Genomic DNA, 12,176 nt, shown 5'->3' with positions numbered 1-12,176 from the left:
GATTAGCTTGGGTTTGAGTGTGTGTTAATCAAGTGTGGGAAAATTTGTGGGAAACATTGGTAGTTAGTTTGGATTTTCATTGAAAATATTTGGTAAAATGGGTAAACATTCATGCATCAACTACTAAAAACATATGCATCTCTCTTTGATGATAAAAAAAATTTTGATGTACATACTTTGTTTATGAAAAAAAAGAGAGAAAAAGAAAAAAAAAGAAAAGAAAATAATAATGAAAATAAGAGATGCATATGTGATTGAATTGAAAAGGAAATGTATGAGTGAATGTGAGAAAGGGATAAATGGGTAGCTAGGATTGTTTTGCTATGTATATAGGATGATATATAGGATTAGGTGAGATGCTTGAGCTAATCAAAGATCCAAAATAATAGCCCACTTAACCATATTAATCCTACCCTTACCTAAGCCCCATTACAACCCTCAAAAATCCTCATGATATCTGCATTCATGCATCAAACATTAGTTGATTGTTAGACGACTTGCAAATCTTTGAGAAACATGATTAAAGGAGGATTGAGTGATTAAACCTTACACACCGAGCGATTAGAGAGTAAACACATCTGGTGAGGGTTTCAATTGCTCAATTCTATGTTCCCATTGCTTATCTTGTATCTTCCAGCAAATTGTTGAAATGAATTCATGAAAAATTCAAATCAAATCTTCGGACATTGACCATATTGCTATATTTGCTTTGTCTTAGCCCTAAGCTTTATTTTGGATTGATTGAAATTCTTTTGTTTGTTTTCGCCAAACTCAATAGGAAGCATAGTATAGATATAGATAGCTAGCATTTAGTATAGATGCATGCATGTAGGTAGTTGCATTAAATAAATTATTTACCCCTTCATTCATCTCCTTTGGTTGTGTTTAGCATGAGGACATGGTTTAAGTGTGGGAGAATTGATGAGTCCATATTTTACGATATATTTTGGTTTGATTTGAGTGGATTTCATCACATAAACCCACATTTATTCATCTAAATAGCATGCTTTTCAGATTTCTCCCTAAATTGTGCTTGAAAGTGAAAACATACTCTTTTATGCTTAATTTAGTTAATTATAATTCACTTTAATCCCATTTGGTGCCTTGATGTGTTTGATTTTTCAAGGCAAGTATGGGTTGAAAAAGTGAGGAAAAGAGCATGCAAAAGGGAAGAAACCATGAAGAAATGGAGTTTGGACATTTCAGCACCCGTGCGTACGTACAAGTATGCGTGCATACGCACAAGAAGAATTTGCGAGCGACGCGTACGCGTGACCCGAATTACATCAGCTCATTAATTGCAAATCGCTGGGGGCGAATTTTGAGCCTCCAAGACCCAATCTAACTCATTTCTGAAGCTATATGAGGTCAAAGTGAAGCTGAATGAAGGGGGCGGGGCAATTAGATTTAGGTTTTGTATGTTTTTGCTTTAGTTCTCTAGAGAGAGAAGCTCCCCCCTCTCTCTAGAATTAGGGTTCTTTAGTTTAATTTCCTTTAATTTCAGCATTTAATTCTTGTTTTAGTGTAGTTTCCTTTATGTTTCCTTGCTCTCTTGTCTTTATCTTCTTAATTCCTCTTGTCATTTCCTTTATTTTGCTATTTTTATGTTCATGGATACTCTTGTTAACTTTAATTTTAATTAATGCAATTTATGTTTTCATGTCATTTATTGCTTCCTTTAGTTGTCATTGTCATTTTCTTGCTTTTGGTATTTTGGAATTTATTTTTGATGCAATTTAATATTATTTTATTCTCATACACACCAAGTGTTTGATAAAATGCTTGGCTTAGTTTTTACCTAGTTTTTCTCCACTCTTGGCTTGAAATTGATGACTTTGGTGATCCTTGAGTCATTCATGTCCATTATTTTTTGATACATTAGAGTAGTTAGTTGATTTGGTCTCCCTTGACTCTATGTGACCCATTAGTGTTGACATAGGACTTAGGGATTGAAATTAGCTATGCCTATTTGACTTATCTTCGATGTAAGGTTGACTAAGTAGGATTAACTCTTCATAATCATCATGTGTTTATGGTCAATGGCTAGGATAGGTAACCTTAGCTCTCAATTACTTGCCATGATGTTTTCTTGCACTTGAAGTTTCCTTTCTTTGCATTTAATTGCTTTGACTTTTATTACTTTGATGTTTAATTTCTTGCATGTTTAGTTTTCACACTCGTGGTTGAGAAACTGGGTGTTTGGGTGGAATTGAGTTGTGGATGTCCATTCCGCATTGTGTGAGAATAGTTAATTGGTTTGGTTTCCATTGACGCTAGTCTTTCACTAAGTAATTAGTGAGTTGACTAGGACTTATGGATTGAGACCAATTACACCCTTTTGACTAATTCTCAAAGAGGATTGACTGATTTGGATTGATTCCACACAATTGCCATGTTTGTGGTTCATAACTAGGATAGGAATCCTAAATTACCCACTTCTTGCCAAGAGCTCTTTTTAGTATTTAATTCCCATTTCCATTGCCTTTATTTGTCTTGACTTTTAATTTCTTGCATGCTAAGTTACCTTCTTGCACTTTAATTTCTTGCCATTTACATTACTCTTGCCATTTTAATTTCTTGGTCTCTCTTGTATTCACAATCCCTAATTCTCTCAAAGCCAACAATTGTACATTTCATTGCAACTCCTAGGGAAGAATGACCCGGGAGTCTAAATACTCTCGGTTTATATTTTGTATTGGATTTAATATTTGATCTTGAGAATTCGTTGTTGGTTTGGACTATGCTACCAACGAATTGATGCTTGTGTCTTTGATCAATTCCAAACCATGCAATAATTCTCATCCATCAATACCCTTCATGTTTAGGTTCAGTATCCATGTCGTTACAACTCACGCTAATGATGCGAAATTTCTTTCTGACACAAGGCACATGGACAAATCCTACAAGGTTGCCAACTGGTGTAGAATGAGGATCAATATTTCTAGAAATGTCAAGATAGATTTCTGTCAGAATAATGTCTCCTAATATAATTGAATTCTAGCTGCATTTAGGCAACAAATTGAAGATAGTTATCACGATCTGGTGAATATGCCTACTCAGCAAATGGCTACAGTATTAAATCAAATGATAGAAAATAATAATGCAAGACTAGAGTGGGTAGCTCGATGAGTTGATGATATTGTAGGAGCAATCAAGTCACTATAAGAATATAGCCGATCAGCTACCACAAAAAGAGTCGTAAAATCATTGCTAATCTGACGCAAAATATAATTTGTGACGGATTAGCTACAGCCTAGCAACTAATGCTTTCCTCGCTAATTACTTGTTGCAGATCAGTGAGGCAAACACAACAGTCGCTAATTCATCGGAAAGATTTTTAGCTACCAATTAGATAGCTGCAAATCAATCACTAAAGTAAAAGCTAATTCCATAGAAGAAATGGACTAAACCGTAGTCGCTAATTAGCGACAAACTCTGCTATAGCAAACTCATCGCTAAATGCAAGCTAACTTCGTAGACAAAATAGAAAGATTAGTTGACGCTAATTAGCGAGAAATTTTTCTGAACCTAACTCGTCGCAGGTTGTCCGCTAATATGGTCACAAATTTGTCACATTTTATAGCAAATCTATAGCTAATATTTGAAAATTCTTAATCAAATTTGTAGGAATTTTGTCGCTAAACCAAAGCTATTCGAAATGATAAAGTAGAGTTATGAAATGGTCGCTAATTTGTTAGGAGATAATATATAGTCAATTAATTGGAATACTATCGCAAAATGTCATCGCAAATTCCTTTTCAAATAGTAACAAATCGATAGATATCTCATAAATGTTTCAGTCGCAATAGAGTCTTTAATTTGCCACCATCATCAATAGCGAGTATGTCGCTATACTAAAATAAACCTCATATTTTTTTATTTTAGTCATTGGACTAAAAAAATTATATCACATATAAAATAAATGAGTTTATCAAAATTATACATGTTTAAAAAAGTTCAAACCATGTTTCAAGAAATTATGTATTGAAGCTTAACCTGATAATAACCAAGCCTTTGAGCTTGATCAAATGCCTACTCTATCTTTTCAATAGCTCTCAATAACATGACTTAATTAGTAAACTAACAAAGAAAAAAGCTCACTTATAATATAATGTAAAAGTAAATATTCACTCACTTTTTAGAGATGTTTCAATCTGGCTACACAAATGTGTTTCTGCTTCTATAAAATTCATTATACATTACACATCTAAGTTCCTCATTGCACATTGAAAATTAAAAAAAAATGAAAAATACAAACATCACCTAAGACTTGGCATATTAATTGCACAAAGAACATGTCCACCAATTTCACCTTCAGTTTTACTAATATTGTCATTTATACTGGGATCAAACTGCAAAATATCACAGAAAAATAATATCGATAAATAATAGCACATCAGTTAATCAAAATAAAAAATAGAATAATAATAAATTAAACACGAAAAATAGTAGCTATTAGAACAGCAATGAAGATAAAAAAAAATTAAAATCAAGAACAAAAAATAATAGAACCAATAAATTAAAATAAAAAACTAACAAACTCAAAAAAAATAACAGTAAAAGCAGCCAACAGTGAAGAACAACAAATTAAAAATTAACAAATAAAAAGTTAGCAACAACAAAGAACAATAAATTAAGAACAGAAAATCAAGAACAAATAAACAATAGCAAGAAGCCAAGAACAACAAATAAATAGCAGTAAAGAACAACAAACTATAGCAAGAATAGAGAAAATCAAGAATAGAACAAAATCAATTGTCTTGAATTAATTAATTAATTGATTGATTAATCAATAAAGACCCAATAATCAAGCTAAAGTCAAAATCAAATGAAATCACTATACCCCTCAAAATAATCAAGCTAAGTAAGGTAAAAAAAAAAGTAGCTAATTTAATTTCCATTTGAAATTACAAACCTTGCTACATCGCAGGCAATTAGAACTTCTGGAGTCTACCTTGTCTCTAGAGTCATCTTAGCGAGATTAAGGAATAGCTCTGCAGGTTCAACCTAGGATAGCTTACTTATTTTCTTAGGTTTTTCTTTTGCCAATGAAACATTAAAGATAAGAGCACAACAAGGACAACTTACTTTATAACCAGGATGCTTATCCAATTTAAGGAGAGCATAATAGCCTCGAAACTCTTTTTCGGTAGGCACAAGTATTCCTTTCTTTCTGTGATCATCATACATCTGAAATAATTCAATCGAAGTTATGTTCATATGTTCAATATTGACGTGAGCATCAAAGCCCGTAGAAAATCCTTTTCCTTTTATGTATTCACATAATTCCTGCATTGCAATGATGTGTAATTGGATCTGAAACCACAAAAATCAATAGCCTCATGAGTTTTAAACTTTTAACCATCACTAGATATTGTTCTTACAAACATCACCAAGCAGACGCAGGTTCTTGATAAAAGGCATCAGAACCTTTAGAAAATTATTTTACCAACAAATAAATATGAAACTACTGTATCTGTAAGTAGCCACACTATATATTTGTATTGAGGCTTAATCAATATAGCATATAAGGAACTTGCAGAAAAAATAGATATTATTTCCACTTCAATAAGAGAAAAATCAGGTTTTATTATACTTTTGTTAAAAATAAAAAAGTACCATCTGTTCAAGCATAGAATAGCCCCTTGATAGAAAATGTGCTGCATTCTCAGGTTCATTCTAATTGCTCTCATCCTATTCCACAAGAAGCCAATAGCTGAGGCAACAGATCCCGGTGGGCTAGTCTTCATTGTCGTCTTCTTACTTCGAGCCTTACCGCCAGCTTCTCCCTCGCCATTAGCTTCCTTCGGCAACCCGATTTGGTGATTTCCCCCTGTTCTTTTTGTTTTAATTTTGTTGTTGCATCACTGCACTTTCATTTTGTTGTTGAAAGTAATTTGTTGCTGAAATTTGTTACTGATTGTCATGAACCTTGAATTTGTTGTTGACTTTCCAACATAATCACTTAGCTTGACTTAGGTTAAGTTTGTTCGTTGCCGAAAATCATTACTGAGTTTATTGAACCATGAATCTGGTGCTATTTTGCTCAATAATCACTTAGTTAAATTTTTTTGTTATTGTAAATCTATAAATCATGTTGAATTTGTTACTTATTATCATCACTGAAGATTGAATCTATTATTGTCTTGCTGAGATAATCACTTATCTAAATTTTTTGTTGTTGTAAATTTGTAAATCATCTCTCGAGATAAATCTTTTGTTGCTAAAAATTATTATAGTTGAATTTGTTGTTGAAAATGAGATAAATGCTCTCTACAATTTGTTGTTAAAAATGAGATACATTATCGTTGCTTGTCCACATTCAGGGATCAACCATTTCCTATTCCACAATCTTCCATTCATTCTGAAACCCCTCTCGTACCAGATTTGGCTCCATCTTCATCGCCATCACCATCGTCGTCGCCGGATGAGGATCCCAGAACCAGAGGAGACAAGTATCAAGACGAACAATCTCGCATGCACCATGTCTCCCTCACTCACATTGTTCGTACTCTCTCTTCCTTCTTTCATTTTATTAATTCATTTATCTTGCAAATTAATTTAGTGAGAAATTGTGGTGTTTCTAATTTTGCAGATAAATTTAGGATGGACTAAAGCTGCGCTAATTACAGGAGCAAAGGATGTTGGACTCTCCCTTTCCATCATTGGTTCTTTCCCAAGGAAGGAAGCCACTCTGGTTGAGGTAGGTATCTCCATTATTTACTATTTTATCATCATGATTACATTAACTGTTACTGTTAAATGTTGTCACGATTTGTTGCTTGAAATTGCTTCACACCTTAAATTCCAAACAGGATTGTGCTTAGATAATACTGTTTTTAAGCTGCTTCACAATATTTTTAATTATAATGATGCACCATTTTACCATCCCAGTTTAGGAAAAGTAAAGGATGAACTGGAATATTTATGAACATAACAGCATACATGCATCTCCTAAACAAAAATACGGCAATATCATTTCCTTCTAAGATCTAAGATATACCTTTGGCTAGCTTTAATTTCAGAAGTTGTCAATGATATGTCTTAGTATAAATTTTCAATGCATGATTTTCTATCTTTCAGACTATCAGTATAATCAGTCCAATGGGTTGCCATAATTTTGGAAGGCTTCATGCAACTCTCTTCGTGCAAATTCTTTGTTATAACGAATTTTTTGTCTTAAAAAATTTTCCCGTGCCAGTTTTTCATGAATGACTTCTTACAAAAGCTTATCGATAAAATTAATTCTGATGAGAGTTTGAAAACCTTGACACCAAGTGAATGTATCTCTAAGCTTATCAGAATTCCTCTAGAAATGCAAGCGCCATATATATCAACATGGCCTCAAGCTCTTAGTATCCAGTCTGCCAATGTAAAATAAATTTAAATTTATTCCTTGCACTTAATTCACGAGTGTGTAATTAGACTTCCAAACAAAGAAGTCTTTTCTCTTGGATTGTATTGCCTAAACCTTTAATTTCAAGTCAGTTCTTTAATATCATTGTTTAGTATTAATTACATCTAAATGATGGTGTCCCTATTGTTTGGTAGTTTATTGTGGAACACTTCTGAACTGGAAGTAGTTCTCTTTTTTAGTTCATTAAATTCAATTCATTCTTGGTTGAAATTCAATGTAATCTTTCGTTGCTTGGATATTCCTTTTCCTTTTGTGTATTGATGAGCGGATATTTTATACGCTTTTTGACATCATTTTCATATAGTTTTTAGCATATTTTGTTTAAGTTTTATTATGTTTTCATAGGTTTTAGTGTAAAATTCATATTTTTGGATTCTACTATGAGTTTTTGTGTTTTATGGTGATTTCAAGTATTTTCTGGCTGAAATCTAAGAGTTTTGACAAACTCTGATTCAGAGGTAAGGAAAGCGTAGCAGATGCTATCAGGATCTGACCTCCATGCATTCAAGCAAGCATTTATGGAGCTACAGATATTCAAATGGAGCATTCTCAACGGCTATGGAAAGCTAACATACAGGGCTTTCCAGCAATATATAATAGTTTATACTTGTCTTTGGAGATTAAGGCCCAAAACTATCGTTCAATGCCAGCCATCTACCCCCTTCCTGGCGTTGGACGCCCAAAAGGGAGCAGCTGGCATCCAACGCCCAAAAAGGTGTACCAAGCAGACATTCAATGCCCAAGGAGACTACTAGCGCGTGGAGACATGATAAACCCCATTTGTAGGGTTTATCTCGTGTTGAATTTAGGGCATTTTGATAACCTTTCCTCACATTTATTCAATAAAATAGCATGGTTTTGTGATTGTCTCTGTATTTGTGCTTGGATGTGAAAATATGCTTTTAGACCTTTAAATTGATAGTTTTAATCTTCCTTTGATTTCACTAGATGCCTTGATGTGTATGCTAGTGATTTCAGGTTGAAAAGGGCTAGGAAAGGATCAAAGGAGTGAAAGGAAAGCATACAAAGTGGAGAAATCATGAAAAGCCAAAGATTTGGAAAAATCTCATGGACGTGCACGCGCACTATGCCTTACGCGCGGATTGCGAAATGCTCCAGGGACGCGTACGCGCCGAAGGTCGCACGTGATTTTTAAGGAGGAACTCGTGCCTAGCGATTTTGGAGGGTTTCTAGCCCCATTTGGGGCTGAGTTTTTGGCGGAAAAAGGCTAAATAGACCAAGGAATGAAGGGGAAGGTATCATCATCACTTCACAACACACATTAGGTCTAATTTTAGTTAGTTTTAGAGAGAGAAGCTCTCACTTCTCTCTAGGATTAGGATTAAGATTAGTTCAATAATCTTATATCTAGGTTTCAATTCATGCTTTCATCTTCTTCTACCTCTCAATTCCTTGTTGTTACATTCATCATTCTTCTATTGTTTGTTATAATTTCTTCTACTTTGTTTCTATGCTTTGTTGTAGATCTACTTTTGTTCATTCTATTTTCTTTCAATTCAATTTGAGGTAATTCATGATAATTATGTTTCTTTTTATTACTGTTATTAACTCCTTGCAATAATTGTTGTTCGATTCTATTCTTGTTGTCAATTTACTATGCTTTCCTTTTGTGCCTTCCAAGTGTTTGTCAAAATGCTTGAAAAGATGTTAGAGTAGATTTCAATGCTCTTGGCTTGGGAAGGTAACTTAAGAACTCTTGAGTTACTAATGTCCAAGTAATTGATGATTGGGAGCCATTAACTCTAGATCTCACTAATTGAATTGGTGGAGAACTAGGACTTATGGACTTGGATTGATATAGCTCATTTGACTTTCCTTTACCTCGTTAGAGGATGACTTAATGGGATTGATCCATGCCAATTCTCATGTTGTGGTTAGTGATAAGGATAGAGATCCTTGACCACCAACCCTTGCCAAGACCTTTTTGTCATTTGGTTTCCTTTGTGCTTTACCTTTTATGTTCCTTATCCAAAACCCCAAAATATACAACTCATAACCAATAACAAGGACACTATCTTGCAATTTCTTTGAGAGACGACCCGAGGTTCCAATACTTCGGTTTATAAATTTAGGTGTTTGTACTTGTGACAAAAAAATGTTTGTAAGAAAGGATTATTGATTGGGTTAGAAACTATACTTTACAACGAGATTTCATTTGTGGAATTCTAAACCGTCAAAAATCCATTCATCAAAATGGCGCCGGTTGACCTACCAGCTGAAGGTAGCAACTCGGAACGTCGCCGTACCACCTTGCTCATCTTTGAGTGCACCGAGGACGGTGCAAAATTTTAAGTGTGGGGAGGTCGTCCGACCAATCGGCGATTTTGGGTGACAAATTTCTAATCCCAACACTTTTGCATTTCATTCTTTTAGGATTTTTAGTTTCATTTTCTTAATTTTTGCATATATATACACAATAAGCTTAGTCAAAATAATGAAAATTTTCAAGATTTCTATCTATAGGGCACCTCAATTGATTTGAGAAAACTTTTCATTGAACTTGCTTGAATTATATATATTTTAAATCATGTTTCTAAGCTAAGAACACACAACCTTGTGAGAATTGAGCCTAATAGTGTGGTTACATCTTATAACCACTTATTTTCCCTTCTTGTGTGCATTATTCTCTTTCTATGATTGTAATCTTTGATTTGTTTGATTCTTTATGTCCATTATTTTGTGTATTCATGCACTTATATGATTGAGGTTATCATTTCATTTAGCTCACTTACTCAATAAGCCTTACCTTTTATCTTCCATTGTTAGCCAACTTTGAGCCTACGCTTAACCCAATTGTTCTTTATTTTAGCACATCACAAGCCTAAAGCGAAAAAACAATAAAAGTCCTTTGTTTAGATCTTTGATTAGCTTAGGCTAGTGAGAGTGTTTATTATTCAAGTTTGGGGAGATTTGGGAACATTGGTGGAGATAAAAGGGTGTTTTGTATTTTTATATTTGGAAATTGGGTACATACTCATGTATTGATTAAATGTATAGACCTTATGCATTGATGTTCTTGTATGTATGTTGAAAGAAAGAAAAAAAAATGAGAAAAACAAAAGAAAAAGAAAAAGAAAAAGAAAAAAAATAATAAATGTGAAAAAGAAAAGAAAAGAAAAAAATAGAAAAAAGAAAGAAAAATAATAAAAGTAATAAAAAGGGGACAAAATGCCCCAAAGTAAAGCTCAATAAGAATCAATGCATAAAGGTTGCGATAAAGAAAAAGTGCATGAGTATGTAGAAAAAAAAAAGTGAAAAATGGGCAGTTAGGTTAGCTTTGAATTGTATAGGATGTCATAGGTTTGGTGGGAAGTTTAAGTTGATCAAAGATTCAAATCTCAAGCTCACTTGACCAAATATGGATCCTACCTTGACCCTAGCCCCATTACAACCAATGAAAAGACCTCATGATATATGTATGCATGCATGAAATAAATGTTGATTGTTAGAAGAAAAATAAATCTTAGAAAGCATGATTAGGGGAGAATTGAGTGAATCAACCCTAAACACTTGAGCGAATAGAGTGCAAACACATCCGGTGAGGGTTTGATGCTCAATTACATGTTTTCACCACTACAAAAAAATGAAACATTTGTAACAAAAACTTTGTAGCAAATTTAAAATTGTTACGAAAAATTATTTTTTTGTAACAAAAATTAGTAATTATTACATAATAATAATGTTTCGTAACAACAAACAATTTGTTACAAAATGTTTTGATATTTTGTAACGACTTAATTTTTTTTGTTACAAATTATATTGGCTTTTGTAATGACTTAATTTTTTTTGTTACTTAATTTTTAAGGAAGAACTCGTGCCTGGCGATTTTGGAGGGTTTCTAGCCCCATTTGGAGCTGAGTTTTTGGCGGGAAAAGGCTAAATAGACCAAGGAATGAAGGGGAATGTATCATCATCACTTCATAACACACATTAGGTCTAGTTTTAGTTAGTTTTAGAGAGTGAAGCTCTCACTTCTCTCTAGGATTAGGATTAGGATTAGTTCAATAATCTTAGATCTAGGTTTCAATTCATGCTTTCATCTTCTTCTACCTCTCAATTTCTTGTTGTTGCATTCATCATTCTTCTATTGTTTGTTATAATTTCTTCTACTTTGTTTCTATGCTTTGTTGAAGATCTACTTTTGTTCATTCTATTTTCTTTCAATTCAATTTGAGGTAATTCATGATAATTGTGTTTTTTTTATTGCTAATATTAATTCCTTGCAATAATTGTTGTTAGATTCTATTCTTGTTGTCAATTTACTATGCTTTCCTTTTGTGCCTTCCAAGTGTTTGTCAAAATACTTGAAAAGATGTTAGAGTAGATTTCAGTGCTCTTGACTTGGGAAGGTAACTTAGGAACTCTTGAGTTACTAATGTCCAAGTAATTGATGATTGGGAGCCATTAACTCTAGATCTCACTAATTAAATTGGTGGAGAACTAGGACTTATGGACTTGGATTGATATAGCTCATTTGACTTTCCTTTACCTTGTTAGAGGATGACTTAATGGGATTGATCCATGCCAATTCTCATGTTGTGGTTAGTGATAAGGATAGAGATCCTTGACCACCAGCCCTTGCCAAGACCTTTTTGTCATTTGGTTTCCTTTGGGCTTTACTTTTCATGTCCCTTATCCAAAACCCCAAAATATACAACTCATAACCAATAACAAGGACACTACCCTGAAATTCCTTTGAGAGACGACCCGAGGTTCCAATACTTCGATTTATAAATTT

The 12,176-nt window shown here is 33.5% G+C and overlaps 1 long non-coding RNA gene across 1 annotated transcript; it reads right to left on the bottom strand.

Annotated features, from left to right (window-relative positions):
* Positions 4,857-5,702, bottom strand: LOC110267821. The gene is made up of 3 exons (XR_002355756.1): positions 5,620-5,702; positions 5,089-5,190; positions 4,857-5,007 (listed from the first exon to the last, which is right to left on the bottom strand). It is a non-coding gene; the product is annotated as an uncharacterized LOC110267821 (long non-coding RNA).

Source organism: Arachis ipaensis, chromosome B10, assembly GCF_000816755.2.
Source record: "Arachis ipaensis cultivar K30076 chromosome B10, Araip1.1, whole genome shotgun sequence".
Lineage (NCBI taxonomy): Eukaryota > Viridiplantae > Streptophyta > Magnoliopsida > Fabales > Fabaceae > Arachis > Arachis ipaensis.
This window is presented reverse-complemented; position numbering and strand designations above follow the sequence as displayed.